This window comes from Ranitomeya variabilis, chromosome 4 (genome assembly GCF_051348905.1).
Source record: "Ranitomeya variabilis isolate aRanVar5 chromosome 4, aRanVar5.hap1, whole genome shotgun sequence".
Taxonomy (NCBI): domain Eukaryota; kingdom Metazoa; phylum Chordata; class Amphibia; order Anura; family Dendrobatidae; genus Ranitomeya; species Ranitomeya variabilis.
Window position 1 is genome coordinate 251,533,226 of NC_135235.1, and position 18,610 is coordinate 251,551,835.

The 18,610-nt window shown below is 46.6% G+C and overlaps 1 protein-coding gene across 2 annotated transcripts in view; it reads right to left on the bottom strand.

Moving 5' to 3' along the window:
• The window catches only part of LOC143764173 (gastrokine-2-like), a 137,153-nt gene that overhangs the window by 92,068 nt on the left and 26,475 nt on the right, over positions 1–18,610 (bottom strand). The gene's annotated exons all lie outside the window — the stretch shown is intronic.

An 18,610-nucleotide genomic window follows, 5' to 3' on the forward strand; every position in this document is an offset into this window, starting at 1 on the left:
CAGTAAATTCCACTGCATTTCCCCCCATACACAAATAATGACGTCTCCACAGTTCATCACCCACATATCACAGTGTTCCCAACACACAGTATGCTACCCCTACAGCCCCCCACAGCATGATGCCCCTACAGCCCCCCACAGCATGATGCCCCTACAGCCCCCCACACAGCATGATGCCCCTACAGCCCCCCACACAGCATGATGCCCCTACAGCCCCCCACACAGCATGATGCTCCTACAGCCCCCCCACAGCATGATGCCCCTACAGCCCCCCCACAGCATGATGCCCCTACAGCCCCTCACACAGCATGATGCCCCAACAGCCCCCCCACAGCATGATGCCCCTACATCCCCCCCACAGCATGATGCCCCCACAGCCCCCACACAGCATGATGCCCCTACAGCCCCCCCACAGCATGATGCCCCTACAGCCCCCCCACAGCATGATGCCCCTACAGCCCCCCTCACAGCATGATGCCCCGACAGCCCCCCACACAGCATGATGCCCCTACAGCCCCCCCACAGCATGATGCCCCTACAGCCCCCCACAGCATGATGCCCCTACAGCCCCCCCACAGCATGATGCCCCTACAGCCCCCCCACAGCATGATGCCCCTACAGCCCCCCACACAGCATGATGCCCCTACAGCCCCCCACACAGCATGATGCTCCCCAGCAGGGTCCCCATGATTAGGCGTCTCTCTTTTGACCAGCCACAGTTCATCAGAGGCTCAGGATTTGTCTACTCTACATGCTTTACACTGCAGCTTTGAACCATTATCTTAGCTGAAGGGTTGTCCGGGCACAGCTATTGCTGATCTATCCTAACAACACGGAGCTGTTCTGCAGTACCCGGCAGCGGCCGCTACACACTGAATGGAGCTGTGATCTGCAGCTGCGGACGGAGTTACGGGTGACTGATGGGGGAGCCGGATGCTCTCAGCGCCCACACAGCCCTCTGACAGGCATGCTGGACAAGCGGTGGACACCGCGTCTGAGACTCACATGCTCCAATATCACAAGCAAAAGATCCACTTCACAATCCCTAAATCTACCAAAAATAAAGACCTACCAGGAACTATCCCTACGGATATCCTCAAATATACCATTGAATATAATACATCGCTGATGAAGGTTAAACATGACCGAAACGTTTGTAAAGCGTACTACAATAAATCATCACTATTTCTAAGTTGAGTGCAAGGTTTAATTTTTACCATTGTACGGTTTGCGTACCTACCTTAGCACCACCCATAGTAGTGCTCACTGTGTTTATTTATATATGTATATATCTCCCAGTAAAACAGGCTGGATGTAAGGTCTGTGTGTATCGACCAGAAATACAGGCTGGATGTGAGGTCTGTGTGTCTCTCCCTGTAATATAACCTGGATGTGAGGTCTGTGTGTCTCTCCCAGTAATATAGGCTGGATGTGAGGTCTGTGTGTCTCTCCCAGTAATATAGGCTTGATGTGAGATCTGTGTCTCTCTCCCAGTAATATAACCAGGATGTGAGGTCTGTGTGTCTCTCCCAGTAATATAGGCTGGATGTGAGGTCTGTGTGTCTCTCCCAGTAATATAGGCTGGATGTGAGATCTGTGTGTTTCTCCCAGTAATATAGGCTAGTTGTGAGGTCTGTGTGTCTCTCCCAGTAATATAACCTGGATGTGAGATCTGTGCGTCTCTCCCAGTAATATAGGCTGGATGTGAGATCTGTGTGTCTCTCTCAGTAATATAGGCTGGATGTGAGGTCTGTGTGTCTCTCCCAGTAATATAACCTGGATGTGAGATCTGTGCGTCTCTCCCAGTAATATAGGCTGGATGTGAGATCTGTGTGTCTCTCTCAGTAATATAGGCTGGATGTGAGGTCTGTGTGTCTCTCCCAGTCATATAGGCTGGATGTGAAGTCTGGGTGTCTCTCTCAGTAATATAGGCTGGATGTGAGGTCTGTGTGTCTCTCCCAGTAATATAGGCTGGATGTGAGCTTTGCGTGTCTCTCCCACTAATGTAGGCTGGATGTGAGGTCTGTGTGTCTCTCCCACTAATATAGGCTGGATGTAAGGTCTGTGTGTCTCTCCCAGTAATATAGGCTGGATGTGAGGTCTGGGTGTCTCTCCCAGTAATATAGGCTGGATGTGAGATCTGTTTGTCTCTCCCAGTAATATAGGCTGGATGTGAGCTTTGCGTGTCTCTCCCACTAATGTAGGCTGGATGTGAAGTCTGTGTGTCTCTCCCACTAATATAGGCTGGATGTAAGGTCTGTGTGTCTCTCCCAGTAATATAGGCTGGATGTGAGGTCTGGGTGTCTCTCCCAGTAATACAGGCTGGATGTGAGGTCTGTTTGTCTCTCCCAGTAATATAGGCTGGATGTGAGGTCTGGGTGTCTCTCCCAGTAATATAAGCTGGATGTGAAGTCTGGGTGTCTCTCTCAGTAATATAGGCTGGATGTGAGGTCTGGGTGTCTCTCCCAGTAATATAGGCTGGATGTGAGGTCTGGGTGTCTCTCCCAGTAATATAGGCTGGATGTGAGGTCTGTGTGTCTCTCCCAGTAATATAGGCTGGATGTGAGCTCTGTGTGTCTGTCCTAGTAATACAGGCTGGATGTGAGGTCTGGGTGTCTCTCCCAGTAATATAGGCTGGATGTGAGGTCTGGGTGTCTCTCCCAGTAATACAGGCTGGATGTAAGGTCTGGGTGTCTTTTGGGTTTTCATTGGCTGAAAGCCATAATCATTAACAGAAATAAACACGTGAAATAGATCACTCTGTGTGTAATGACTCTATAGAATATATGAGTTTCTCTTATTGTATTGAAGAACTGAAATAAAGTCACTTTTTGATGATATTCTAATTTTGTGAGAAGCACGTGTATTTGATTTGTATTTATATATACACAAACTAGGTGGAGTGAGAAGGATAATTAATGGGCGCGTCAGGAAAAGGTGCAAACGCCTAATGACAACCTTTGTGGTGCATCTTTGTGCCCATTTGATGTTGGTGTTTGAAACGCGATGCCAAATAAAAGTTTTATATTGCAAGAATTGATCCATTCAAAATACTTGTCCCCCTGTTTGTCGCCCTTATTATCCCTGACTTCTTATAGTACGGAGTGGATCCCATAAGGGGCTGCCTGAGATGGAGCAATAGGGTTTAATAAGACTGGCATTGTTGTGGAGGGGCCGTACACAAGTGTGACCTCTGCTGCATTCACTCCCTGTGGAGCTGCTGAGTGCTGCGCTCAGATTTTCCAGCAGCCCCATATAGAACGACTAGAGCGGTGGTCAGCCATCCGTCCTGCTGCTCCATTGTAATGGGGATAAAAGTTGCCCATCAGGGATAAAAATTCCATCTTCTGACAATTGGTGCGAGTCCCAATGATGAGCAAGTTATCACCTGCCTGAGGATGCAGGATAATTTGATTTCACTGCACAGCCCCTTAAAGAACTGATCAATAGGTTGGAAATCCTTCATTGTTACATTTCTGCAGGTATTTATTATCCACCTGGTTCCTACCTGCAGACCATCCTTTGATTGCTGCTCAGTGCCTATAAATGTCAGTGGTTGAGTACAGTAATGTACAGGGCGATGTGACTCTGTGTCGGACCGTCAGGGGTACAATATAGGAATAATATAGAAGGGAATTCAGAAAGGACCCTGGTCCTATTAGTCAGATCATTGGGTGCAGTACATACAAGTGTCCAGCAGATGGAAGCAAACAACCAGATATCTCCTGCTGTCAGCAGAAAGCATGCTGTAAACTTCTGCAGCATTGTTACCACAAGAAATACTAATAAATACTGGAAATAATCGAACTATTCCTACAAATACTAATAATACTACTATAAATACTGCAAATACTGCTACTAACAGAAATATTACTACAAATACTAATAATACTGCAGAAATATTACTACAAATACTAATAATGCACTATAAATACTGCAAATACTGCTAATAGAAATACTACTATAAATACTAATAAACTACTACAAATACTAATAATACTGCTATTAAGGCCACGTTCACACGTTCAGTATTTTACATCAGTATTTGTAGCCAGCAGTGGGCGATAATACAGAAGTGGTGACATGTTTCTATTATACGTCTCCTCTGATTGTTCCTCTCCTGGTTTTGACTTACAAAAATGCCATAAATAATATTGATAATCAATAACACACATAGACAAAGCGCAGCAGGTGAAGCTCACCAGGGATATATAAAAATAAACTATTTCCTTATAGGTATGCTGATGTTAGAGCCAGACCTCGCTGTTCATCCTTGTGCGTCATACTTTGCCTTTCTAATGCTGCTCCTGTGTATTTGCACCGTTATTACTACTTTCTCATTTGCCATGCTATACCTGTTTTCTCTTAAATGTCCTCGTTCTTTGGCCTTATATATTTGTACTCTTTCATTGAGTTGTCGCCTGGTCTAATCATCCTTTTATTCTATTTAGTGACCTTTATATGAATTTTACATGTTTTAATTTTATGCCCTTAAATATTGTGGTTTCACTATATCTCTGGTGAGCTTGGCTTGCTCCGTTCTATGTGTATTGTATATAGAAGTACATCACCTCTCTACCGGAATTCATTTATGAAAGTTATGTTTGCAGCCCGATATTTTCATTTGGGCTTTTTGTCTTTTTTCTGATAATAGTAATGCCATAAATAATATAAATAATACAAATTCTTCTACTGATACAAATATTACTACTAATACTGCTACAAATACTAATAATACCAGGAATAATAGCAATAAGAATACCAATAATACCAATGCTGCGAATACTTCTACTACCACAAACACTACTAATAATGCTGGAAATTCTACAATACTTCCACTAATACAAGTACTAATACTACGGCTGTGGCTGAATGATTGCAGCCTAAGGCTGCCGTCACATGATCAGTATTTGGTCAGTATTTTACATCAGTATTTGTAAGCCAAATCCAGGAGTGGGTGATAAATACAGAAGTGGTGCATATGTTTCTATTATACTTTTCCTCTCATTGTTCCACTCCTGGTTTTGGCTTACAAATACTGATGTAAAATACTGACCAAATACTGCTAGTGTGACGGCAGCCTAATACTACGGATACAAAGGCTGCTTGTAATCCAAATTCTTCTCCTACAAATACCACTAGTTCCAGGAGAAATATTGTCACATATACTATCCCTTCAACAACCACTACAAATGCTTCTGACAGAAATAATACAACAGATACTAATACTTTACATATTACCACAACTATCGCTACATTCACAAACACTACTACAATAACTACCTCTCCTACCACAAGCACCACAGGTTCTAGCACAATTACGACCACAAATATTACGACCTTTCCAGATATTTCTTCTACAAAACTATACAAATATACTTATACTTATACAAATTCAGCTGTGACAAATGTTTCCATTACTTCTATTGTCTTTTTTTTAACTCTCTCATGACCAGCGGACATCCTCCAGTTTGGCGCTTGCGCTCACTAGTAGGGTGTGTATTTTTTTGCAATCATTTTCCATAGCGCTAACGCTTCTGCGTGTCACAATCGTCATGTCGCGTTTTGGTCAGGAGCGGCACGTCCGTACGTCGCGGTCGGTGACACAGATGTGTGAATGTCGTGTTATGCATGTAAATTTGAAGCAACTTTATAAATATTCTGATAACAGATCTCCAGTTTTGTGTCTTCAGTTTGTATGCGGAGCGATGTGTCGCCATGGTTATAGAGGTCACTGATCCATGTGATGAGCTAATGCATAAAGCGTTACATTTATGCAAATCACAGCCATGACACACGTGAACATTCGATAGGCAATAATGGCTCCGCATAGATCAGGCATGCTGGGCAATATACAGCCAGAGGACCCCCTACAGCAAAGACAGCCAGAGGACACCCAACAACTAAGACAGCCAGAGGACCCCCTATAATAGCGACAGCCAGAGGACCCCAACAACAGACAGCCAGAGGATCCCCAACAGCAAAGACAGACAGCCAGAGGACCCCCAACAGCAAAGACAGCCAGAGGACCCCCAACAACTAAGACAGCCAGAGGACCCCCAACAGCAAAGACAGCCAGAGGACCCCCAACAGCAAAGACAGCCAGAGGACCCCCTATAATAGTGACAGCCAGAGGACCCCCAACAGCAAAGACCACCAGAGGACCCCCTATAATAGTGACAGCCAAAGGACCTCAACAACAAAGACAGCCAGAGGACCCCCTATAATAGTGACAGCCACAGGACCCCAACAGCAAAGACAGCCAGAGGACCCCCTATAATAGTGACAGCCACAGGACCTCAACAGCAAAGACCACCAGAGGACCCCCAACAACAGAGACAGCCAGAGGACCCCCTATAATAGTGACAGCCACAGGACCCCCTATAATAGTGACAGCCAGAGGACCCCCTACAGCAAAGACAGCCAGAGGACACCCAACAACTAAGACAGCCAGAGGACCCCCTATAATAGCGACAGCCAGAGGACCCCAACAACAGACAGCCAGAGGATCCCCAACAGCAAAGACAGACAGCCAGAGGACCCCTAACAGCAAAGACAGCCAGAGGACCCCCAACAACTAAGACAGCCAGAGGACCCCTATAATATTGACAGCCAGAGGACCCCCCAACAACTAAGACAGCCAGAGGACCCCCTATAATAGTGACAGCCACAGGACCTCAACAGCAAAGACCACCAGAGGACCCCCAACAACAGAGACAGCCAGAGGACCCCCTATAATAGTGACAGCCACAGGACCCCCTATAATAGTGACAGCCAGAGGACCCCAACAACAAAGACTGCCAGAGGACCCTCTATAACCAAGACAGTCACAGGACCCCCAACAACAAGGACCACCAGAGAACCCCCTATAATAGTGACAGCAACAGGACCCCAACAACAATGACAGCCAGAGGACCCCCAACAGCAAAGAGAGCCAGAGGACCCCCAAAAAACAAAGACAGCCAGAGGACCCCCTATAATAGTGACAGCCACAGGACCCCCAACAATACAGAAAGCCAGAGGACCTCCTATAACAGCGACGGTCAGAGGACAGTCGCAAAACAATCTCAAAGGTTGCAACGTAGCCCGGAGGGGGCCACCGACGCCAGCACCTCCTCCAGCTCCCTGCAAAACACCAATCTGAGGCCAGCAGCTGACGTCAGCATGGCGGTGATATCATGCGCTGCCATAGCAGGCACACCACTGTCAGCTGCTGGCCTCTGCACTGGCTAAAGAAGAGGACCCCACAGAGGTGTATCTAGCCTTTCCAGCACCTGGGGCAAAGGATCAGTTTGGCCCCGTTATAGTGCTGCACAAATGTTATGGCCCCCATAGATGCTCCATACAGACACTTGCCCCGTTATAGTGCTGCGCAAAGGTTATGGCCCCCATATAGTGCTGCACAAACGTTATGGCCCCATATAGTGCTGCACAAACATTATGGCCCCCATATAGTGCTGCAAAAACATTATGGCCCCCATATAGTGCTGCACAAACATTATGGCCCCCATATAGTGCTGCACAAACATTATGGCCCCCATATAGTGCTACCCAAACATTATGGCCCCCATATAGTGCTGCACAAACGTTATGGCCCCCATATAGTGCTGCACAAATGTTATGGCCCCATAAGATGCCCCATACAGATATTTGCCCCATTTGCTGTTACTGCGATAAAAAAAAAAAAAATCACATACTCACCTCTCCGTCGCTCAGGCCCCCGGCACTTTCAATATTCACCGCTCCTCATTCCAGCCGCCGCTCCATCTTCCGCCTCCTCTGCACTGACGTTTAGGCAGAGGGCGCGCACTAACTACATCATCGCGCCCTCTGACCTCAGCGTCACTGCAGAAGGCGGACCGACGGCTGGAACGAGGAGCAAGTGAATATCGCGCAGCGCAGCGCTCTCCTCCCCGTATACTCACCTGCTCCTGGCGCTTTGCAGTCCCTGCTTCCCCGGCGCTGCTGCTTCTTCCTGTACTGAGCGGTCACCGTTACGGCTCATTACAGTAATGAATATGCGGCTCCACCTCTATGGGAGGTGGAGCCGCATATTCATTACTGTAATGATTGGTACCATGTGACTGCTCAGTACAGGAAGAAGCCGGGGCGCCGGGCAGCCAGGGACCTGCAGGGACCGCGCCAGGAGTAGGTGAGTATAATTAGACAGCCCCCGCTCCCTGGCCCTGCCAACCCTCTCCTTGGACCGCCGCATCATCAGGTGGCCCGCTGGCGCCCCCCTGTCGGCTGCGCCCGTTGCACATGCCCCGGCTGCCCCCCCTGGATACGCCACTGGGACCCCACATGTTGTGGAAGCGGAAGGTGACGGGACTGCTTTGGGTGTTTTTCGGGAGAATGGGGGCCACATCTATCAGGATGAGAATCATATATACCAGGATGAGGGAGATATATACCAGGATGGGTGATATATATACCAGGATGGGGACATATATACCAGGATGGGGACATATATACCAGGATGGGGGACATATATACCAAGATGGGGACATGTATACTAGGATGGGTGATATATATATACCAGGATGGAGGACATGTATACCAGGATGGGGGACATATATACCAGGATGGGGACATATATACCAGGATGGGGGACATATATACCAGGATGGGTGATATATATATATACCAGGATGGGGGACATATATACCAGGATGGGTGATATATATATACCAGGACGGGGGACATGTATACTAGGATGAGGTATATATACCGGAATGAGGGACATGTATACCAGGATGGGGGATATATATATATCAGAATGACGGAGATATACAGTATACCAGGAGGGGGGACATTACTACATAATGAAGGGGGAGGGAAGGCTCAAATTTTGCATCAGGACCCATCAGACTCAAGTTATGCCACTGTCAGAGGACCTTCTATAATAGAGACAGCCAGAAAACCGCCCATAGCAGTGACATTCAGAGTACCCCTTTAATGGGGACAGCCACAGAACCCCCTATAACAGAAACAGTTCAGGACCCCCTCTGGCCTGGGGTCGTGTAATGGTAGCATTGTCCTGGATTCCTGTGTTACAGGTACAGCGCTGACACGAGACATGTAACCACTAGTGATGAGCGAATATACTCGTTACTAGCAATCAGGCAACCCCCACATGTACTTATGCTGGCTATCAGATGTAAATCATTCAGCTGCGGTGCTAAAAACTTAAACTCCGAGCACTAAAAAATACTCGGAGGACCCCCGAGCATGCTGGGAAATCTCGAGTAACGAGTATATTCGCTCATCACTAGTAACCACCAGCAATCACCGAACAATTACAGCCACAGGACCCATAACAATGGCCGTTAGAGCTTCTGCGATGCCACTAAACAATGCGCTCAGCGATGCTAAAGACCACCAAGGACCAGACTAGGAGAAGCTGCCCCCAAACATCCCCCTGCAGTCCCAGGTACGGTCTCACTTCCAGAGCTGGGGTCTGCTGTTTGCAGGTTATGATCTCTCCACCATGCTGTAATCTCCGACTTCTCTCACCTCTGCGTAGTAACTGCACTGATGTACGGTTTCCATCCTTGCTCCTGACTTTGGACTTTATTTATTTTACTTTTTCTTTGCTCACTGGTTTCCCCAGAAATAAAGGTTATAATTCCTTTATCACGCCGCCTCTATCATTACAGGCCATTAATATTAGGAATACATTATTCTCTGCTATTTACAAATATTACGGTGTCCGTAGATTCCATGATGTTCTTATTATAGGACGTGTGTCTGGTATGAAGCCTTCAGCCACATAAAGTACATGAAGTTCACTTCCTTATCACACAGAACAGCAGATAACAATGTCAGAACTTACTAATCGAAAATCTGATGAGACGTCACACAGGATCGATGGCGGCGCCGACAACACAACTGATAAGAAAATCATTCAAAAATGGGAAGCCCAATAACCTTAGAAACATATCTGCGGACTTATTACTGCATCACCTCTCTCTCCAGCAATGTTTATGGACTTTACTTGCATTTTGCTCCAGTCACATCAAGAGCTGAATTCACAATTCTGCTCTGTCTGTTACCAGTGCACAGTGTATTACGAGACTTTAGATGAGAATGACCAAGATCTGACTACATAGTCCACAGTTTACTTCTTAGGGTATGTGTCCACGTTCAGGAAACGCTGCGTTTTTGACATAGCGTTGAGCCGCAGCGTCAAAAACGCAACGTCCAGATGTTACAGCATAGTGGAGGGGATTTAATGAAATCCCGTCTCCACTATGCATTAAAAGACGCATGCGGCAGACCCGCAAAAACGCACATGCAGTGCGTCTTTTAAGAACGCAGCATGTCCTTACATTGCAGAAAAAACGCAAGGACAGCGCAGGTGACCTGCCAGTGACCTCAGGTGCAGATTTGGTCAGGATTTAACCTGCATAAAATCCTGATCAAATCCTGATGCAATCCTGAACGTGGACACATACCCTTAAGGTCACCTTCCAGGATTGTGATTGCAGCTCTGTAGGTGACTGGAGTAGAATTCAGGATGAGACAAGTGTAAAGCGAATGCAAGAAAAGTTATCAGAAACATAAAAGAAATTCCCTGGAATAAAACCTCCCCTGGAGGGTCAGTGCTGACAAGTGGAACCGAGGTCAGCGTTCACAAATATTTCTTCTTTATTCTTATTTCAGAAAAAAAAGTCACTATTTTTTTCATTTTTACTTTTGCTGTTACATTTATACATCTTCAATATTATCAATTGAAATTATTATACATTTCTAATTTTTGTTAACTTTTCCCAAAAATATTTAGCAAATTCTCCAGTTGTAAAATTTGGATATTTTTTCGTGTATAATTCAGGATTCTATGTATATCCAAGCTGAAATCTGACAGCACTGCCTGTTTTTTCAGTGTCTCCATAGTATTTGCTTCTGGTGATTTGCATTTTCTGTGTCATCTTTACATCAGGTTCTGTGCCCTCCTCTAATGGAGAAAAAACTACCCTTACTGCATCACAGGAGCTCAGCTGTTACAGCTGTCAGTCCACCTTCTTGCTGACTGTTTCCAAGTGTAACGAATGTCAGCTAAGTACTGGTCTCATGGGCTAAAAAGTGACATCTCTGGTCGTATAGTAGCTCTCAGTGGGGATTTTATCTAGAAAATAACAAACAGAACTATTGTAGTTTGAGTTAAAACACGTTTTGAGGGGCAGGACATGCGGGGTAGGCAAAGTAGGGCATTGGTTCTGGGACAGTTCCATGATCGCTCTGTACCGAGGTGCTATGTGTACCTTGCCACCCAGCATTGCCGACACCACAATGTCACCTTCCGGCAGGACAGCTCCTCCATGTTTTCAGACTGTGTTTGCAATGCTGTAGCTGTATTTACCCAGGACCTTCAATCTTTACATTGCAATCACCTGTGCTCTCTAGGACTTCATGCCCGCATTCTCCACCAATTGTAGGGATTCAGGTAGGCATTAGTGTTCCCACAGGCAATGTGGTTTGGTTCAAACAGGTGCAGTTTTATTGTTTCATAAAACTCCAAAGGATTCAAAACCAATAACAGCCTTTTCTGGGCACAAAGTTATCATAGCAAATAAACAAAGGGAATCTGTCACCTCATTTTTCGCCTATAAGCTAAGGCCACCGCCATCAGGGGCTTATCTACAGCATTCTGCAATGCATTCTGTAATGCTGTAGATAAGCCCCCCCAATGTCACCTGAAAGATAAGAAAAACAAGTTAGATTATACTCACCCAGGGGCGGTCCCGGTGCGGTTCGGGTCCGATGGGTGTTGTGGTCTGGGTCGGGCGCCTCCCTTCTTCATACAATGTTATCCTCTTCTTGTCTTCATGCTGCGGCTCCGGCGCAGGCGTACTTTATCTCCCTGTTGAGGGCAGAGCAAAGTACTGCAGTGCGCAGGCCCGGGAAAGGTCAGAGAGGCCAGGCGCCTGCGCACTGCAGTACTTTACGCTGCCCTCAACAACGAGATAAAGTACCCCTTCGCAGGAGCCTCGACAGGAAGCAAAGAAGAGGACGTCATCATAAGAAGATGGGAGGCGCCGGACCCGGACCTGCAACACCTATCGGATCGCACCGGGACCGCCCCTGGGTGAGTATAATCTAACTTGTTTTTCTTATCTTTCAGGTGACATCGGGGGCTTATCTACAGCATTACAGAATGCTGTAGATAAGCCCCTGATGGCCACAGCTTATAGGCGAAAAATGGGGTGACAGATTCCCTTTAATTCATCAGGCACATACAGTATATGTCAGTGCAGCTCACCCCAACAGAGTACAGTCCTTTCTCCAGGAGCAGACTTAATACACAGAGCAGGTACAGTCCTACCATTTTCGGTATTCCCTTCAGCCCGAACTCCAGCAGCTTCCAAAATTAAAAACAGAAGTCTTCATCTCCAGATACAGTACACACTGAACAGGCTGCAGCTTCCACACCTTAAGGTACCGTCACACTAAACGATATCGCTAGCGATCCGTGACGTTGCAGCGTCCTGGATAGCGATATCTGTTATGATCCTTAGTGGCTGAGGATCACGAATAGACCAGCAAGTGAATAAACTAAGGACAAGCTCTAGGGAGATGGTAACTGGACTGATCGCAAATCTGAACCTATTCAACACAACTAGAGGTAGCCGGTGAACGTGCCTAAATAATTCCTAGACGTCTCGAGCCAGCCTGAGGAACTAGCTACCCCTAAAGAGAAAGAAAGACCTCGCTTGCCTCCAGAGAAATAATCCCCAAAGATATAGAAGCCCCCAACAAATATTAACGGTGAAGTAAGAAGAAGGCACATACGTAGGGATGAAATCAGATTCAGCAAAAGAGGCCCACTAGTAATAGAAAGCAGAAAATAGAGCAGGGGTCTATGCGATCAATAAAAAACCCTTACAAAATATCCATCCTGAGATTTCAAGAACCCACGCACCAACTAATGGTGTGTGGGGAGAAACTCAGTCCACTAGAGCATCCAGCAAGCGAGGGAATCACATTTTAGCAAGCTGGACAAGAAAACATGATAAACACTGCTGATCAAAAAAATGAGCAAACAAAACTTAGCTTGTCCTGGATGGACTGGGAGCGAGGTAGTCAGAAGGAATCTGAGTAGCACTGATTACATCGACAGCCGGCAACAAGAGGAAGTGAAACAGAGCTATATAGGAACCTCCCAGATGATAACGAACCAGCTGATAGCCAGAGACCAGCAGGATAACAAACAAAGCCACAAGGGGGGCCCAAAGCAAAAGTCACACCATACCACCAGTGACCACAAGAGGGAGCCTGAAAACAGAGTTCACAACAGTACCCCCCCCTTAAAGAGGGGTCACCGACCCCTCATGAAAACCCCCAGGGCGATCAGGATGAGCCACATGGAAGGCACGAACCAAATCAGCCGCATGAACATCCGAGGCGACAACCCAAGAATTATCCTCCTGACCATAGCCCTTCCACTTGACCAAATACTGGAGCCTCCGTCTAGAAATACAAGAATCCAAGATCTTCTCCACCACGTATTCCAATTCTCCCTCAACCAGCACCGGGGCAGGAGGAACCACAGGTACCACATACCTACGCAACAACGAACGATGGAAGACATTATGAATAGTGTCATGTTCCCAATGGCAGGGAATTAAACACATAACACGGGCAAAAACAGGACGAGCTCTAGGGTGATGGAACCTGAGCTGACCGCGATCCTGAACCTCAACACTCAACTAACAGCAGCCGGGGAACGTTCCTGGGGGGACTCTAGACGTCTCGCGCCAGTCGGAGATCTAGCTACCCCTATCAGAAGAATCACAGACCTATCTTGCCTCCAGAGAAATATTCCCACAGAAATAGCAGCCCCCCACATATAATGACGGTGAAATGAGAGGAAGGCACAAACGTAGTTATGAAAACAGATTCAGCAAAATGAGGCCCGCTTAAGCTAGATAGCAGAGGATACAAAAGGTGAACTGCGCGGTCAGCTTAAAACCCTTCAAAATACCATCCTGAAATTACTTGAACTCATGTGCCAACTCATGGTACATGAGTGGTAATTTCAGCCCACTAGAGCAACCAGCAGCAGAGAATTACATATCTGCAAGCTGGACTAAAAACATGAAAGCAAACATGAAACAGGGAAATGCAGACTTAGCTTGTCTTGAAGGCCTAGGAGCAGGTAGCAAAGGTAACAGAGACACACTGATACATTGATAGCCGGCAAGGGAATGACAGGAAAGCCAGGTTAAATAGGAAACACCCAGCCTCTGATGGACAGGTGGAAACCAGAGACCGCAACCCACCAAAGTCACCCAGTACCAGTTGTAACCACCAGAGGGAGCCCAAAAACAGAATCCACAACAGTACCCCCCCCTTGAGGAGGGGTCACCGAACCCTCACGAGAACCCCCAGGGCGATCAGGATGAGCTCTATGGAAGGCGCGGACCAAATCAGTCGCATGAACATCAGAGGCGACCACCCAAGAATTATCCTCCTGACCATAACCCTTCCACTTAACCAAATACTGGAGTTTACGTCTGGAAACACGAGAATCCAAGATCTTCTCAACAACATACTCCAATTCTCCCTCCACCAGCACCGGAGCAGGAGGCTCAACCGAAGGAACAACGGGCACCTCATACCTCCGCAATAACGACCGATGGAACACATTATGAATAGCAAACTATGCTGGGAGATCCAAACGAAAAGATACAGGGTTAAGAATCTCCAAGATCTTATAAGGACCGATGAACCGAGGCTTGAACTTAGGAGAAGAGACCTTCATAGGGACAAAACGAGAAGACAACCACACCAAGTCCCCAACAAGAAGTCGGGGACCCACGCGGCGACGGCGATTATTAAGGGCAAATTCGGCCAGTGGCAAAAAGGCAACCCAGTCATCTTGATCAGCAGAAACAAAACACCTTAAATAAGTTTCCAAGGTCTGATTAGTTCGCTCCGTCTGGCCATTCGTCTGAGGATGGAATGCAGACGAGAAAGACAAATCAATGCCCATCTTAGCACAAAACGTCCGCCAAAATCTAGACACAAACTGGGATCCCCTGTCAGAAACGATATTCTCCGGAATCCCATGCAAACGAACCACATTCTGAAAAAATAAAGGGACCAACTCAGAGGAGGAAGGCAACTTAGGCAAGGGTACCAAATGAACCATCTTAGAGAAGCGGTCACACACAACCCAGATAACGGACATTTTCTGTGAGACAGGGAGATCTGAAATAAAATCCATGGAAATGTGCGTCCAAGGCCTCTTCGGGATAGGCAAGGATAACAACAACCCACTGGCCCGAGAACAGCAAGGCTTAGCCCGAGCACACACTTCACAAGACTGCACAAAGGTGCACACATCCCTTGACAAGGAAGGCCACCAAAAAGACCTGGCCACCAAGTCTCTAGTACCAAATATTCCAGGATGACCAGCCAACACAGAAGAATGGACCTCGGAGATGACTCTACTGGTCCAATCATCCGGAACAAACAGTCTTTCTGGTGGACAACGATCAGGTTTATCCGCCTGAAACTCCTGCAATGCACGTCGCAAGTCTGGGGAGACGGCGGACAATATTACCCCATCCCTAAGGATACCAGTAGGCCCAGAGTCTCCAGGAGAGTCAGGCACAAAACTCCTGGAAAGAGCATCTGCCTTCACATTCTTTGAACCTGGCAGGTATGAAACCACAAAATTGAAACGAGAAAAAAACAACGACCAACGAGCCTGTCTAGGATTCAGACGCCTGGCAGACTCAAGGTAAATCAGATTTTTGTGATCAGTCAAGACCACCACACGATGTCTAGCACCCTCAAGCCAATGACGCCACTCCTCAAATGCCCACTTCATGGCCAAAAGCTCCCGATTACCCACATCATAATTGCGCTCGGCGGGCGAGAATTTTCTAGAAAAGAACGCACATGGCTTCATCACCGAGCCATCGGAACTTCTCTGTGACAAAACCGCCCCCGCTCCAATCTCGGAAGCATCAACCTCAACCTGAAAAGGAAGTGAAACATCTGGTTGACATAACACAGGAGCAGAAGAAAACCGGCGCTTAAGTTCCTGAAAGGCCTCCACAGCCGTAGGAGACCAATTAGCAACATCAGCACCCTTTTTAGTCAAATCAGTCAAAGGTTTAACAACACTGGAAAAATTAGTAACGAACCGACGATAAAAATTAGCAAAACCCAAGAACTTCTGAAGACTCTTAACAGATGTAGGTTGTGTCCAGTCACAAATCGCCTGAACCTTGACGGGATCCATCTCAATAGTAGAAGGAGAAAAAATGTACCCCAAAAAAGAAATCTTCTGGACTCCGAAGAGACATTTTGAGCCCTTCACAAACAGAGAATTGGCCCGCAGGACTTGAAACACCTTCCTGACCTGTAGAACATGAGACTCCCAGTCATCAGAAAACACCAAAATATCATCCAAATACACAATCATAAACTTATCCAGATATTCACGGAAAATATTGTGCATAAAGGACTGAAAGACTGAAGGAGCATTAGAAAGTCCAAAAGGCATTACCAAATACTCAAAATGGCCCTCAGGCGTATTAAATGCGGTTTTCCACTCATCACCCTGCTTTATCCGCACAAGATTATACGCACCGCGAAGATCTATCTTAGTGAACCACCTAGCCCTCTTAATGCGAGCAAACAAATCAGTCAATAATGGCAATGGATACTGATATTTGACTGTAATCTTATTCAGAAGGCGATAATCTATACAAGGCCTCAGGGAACCATCTTTTTTTGCCACGAAAAAAAAACCTGCTCCCAGAGGGGACGAAGATGGACGAATATGTCCCTTTTCCAAGGACTCCTTGATATAATTCCGCATAGCAGTATGCTCTGGCACTGACAGATTAAATAAACGACCCTTAGGGAACTTACTGCCAGGAATTAATTCTATAGCACAGTCACAATCCCTATGAGGAGGGAGCGAATTGAGCTTAGGCTCCTCAAAAACATCCCGATAGTCAGACAAAAACGCAGGGACCTCAGAAGGAGTAGATGAAGCGATTGAAATCAGAGGTGCATCATCATGAACCCCCCGACATCCCCAGCTTAACACAGACATTGTTTTCCAATCCAGGACTGGATTATGAGTTTGTAACCATGGCAGACCAAGCACTAGTACATCATGTAAATTATACAGTACAAGGAAGCAAATCACCTCCTGATGAACGGGAGTCATGCGCATGGTCACTTGTGTCCAGTACTGCGGTTTATTCATAGCCAATGGTGTAGAGTCAATTCCCTTCAAAGGAATAGGAACTTCCAGAGGCTCCAGACTAAAACCGCAGCGTTTGGCAAATGACCAATCCATAAGACTCAGGGCAGCGCCCGAATCCACATAGGCATCGACGGAAATGGATGACAGTGAACAAATCAGAGTTACAGACAAAATGAACTTAGACTGCAGAGTACTAATGGCAAAAGATTTATCAACCTTTTTTGTGCGTTTAGAGCATGCTGATATAACATGAGCTGAATCACCACAATAAAAACACAATCCATTTTTCCGCCTATAATTTTGCCGTTCACTTCTGGACTGAATTCTATCACATTGCATAGTCTCAGGTGCCTGTTCAGAAGACACCGCCAACTGGTGCACAGGTTTGCGCTCCCGTAAACGCCGATCAATCTGAATGGCCATAGCCATAGACTCATTCAGACCTGTAGGCGCAGGGAACCCCACCATAATATCCTTAATGGCCTCAGAAAGACCATCTCTGAAGTTTGCAGCCAGGGCGCACTCATTCCACTGAGTAAGCACCGACCATTTCCGAAATTTTTGACAATATACTTCCGCTTCATCATGCCCCTGAGAGAGGGCTAATAAAGCCTTTTCAGCCTGAATCTCCAGGTTAGGTTCCTCATAGAGCAATCCCAGTGCCAGAAAAAACGCATCCACACTGAGCAATGCAGGATCCCCTGGTGCCAATGCAAATGCCCAATTCTGAGGGTCGCCCCGCAGGAAAGATATTACAATCTTGACCTGCTGAACAGGGTCTCCAGAGGAGCGAGATTTCAAAGAAAGAAACAATTTGCAATTGTTCCTGAAATTCAGGAAGGTAGATCTATCTCCAGAAAAAAACTCTGGAATAGGAATTCTAGGTTCAGACATAGGAGTGTGAACAACAAAATCCTGTATGTTTTGAACTTTTACAGCAAGATTATTCAGGCTGGAAGCCAAACTCTGGACATCCATGTTAAACAGCTAAGGTCAGAGCCATTCAAGGGTTAAGAGGAGGTAAGAAGCAGCTAGACAGCAATTAAGGGCTAGGCAGCAAAACTCTGAGGGAAAAAAAAAATAATAATTTCCCTTCAACACTTCTTTTTCTCCTGCTTCAGCCCAAACAATTAACACTTTGTGGGCCGGTTATACTGTCATGTTCCCAATGGCAGGGAATTAAACACATAACACGGGCAAAAACAGGACGAGCTCTAGGGTGATGGAACCTGAGCTGACCGCGATCCTGAACCTCAACACTCAACTAACAGCAGCCGGGGAACGTTCCTGGGGGGACTCTAGACGTCTCGCGCCAGCCGGAGATCTAGCTACCCCTATCAGAAGAATCACAGACCTATCTTGCCTCCAGAGAAATAT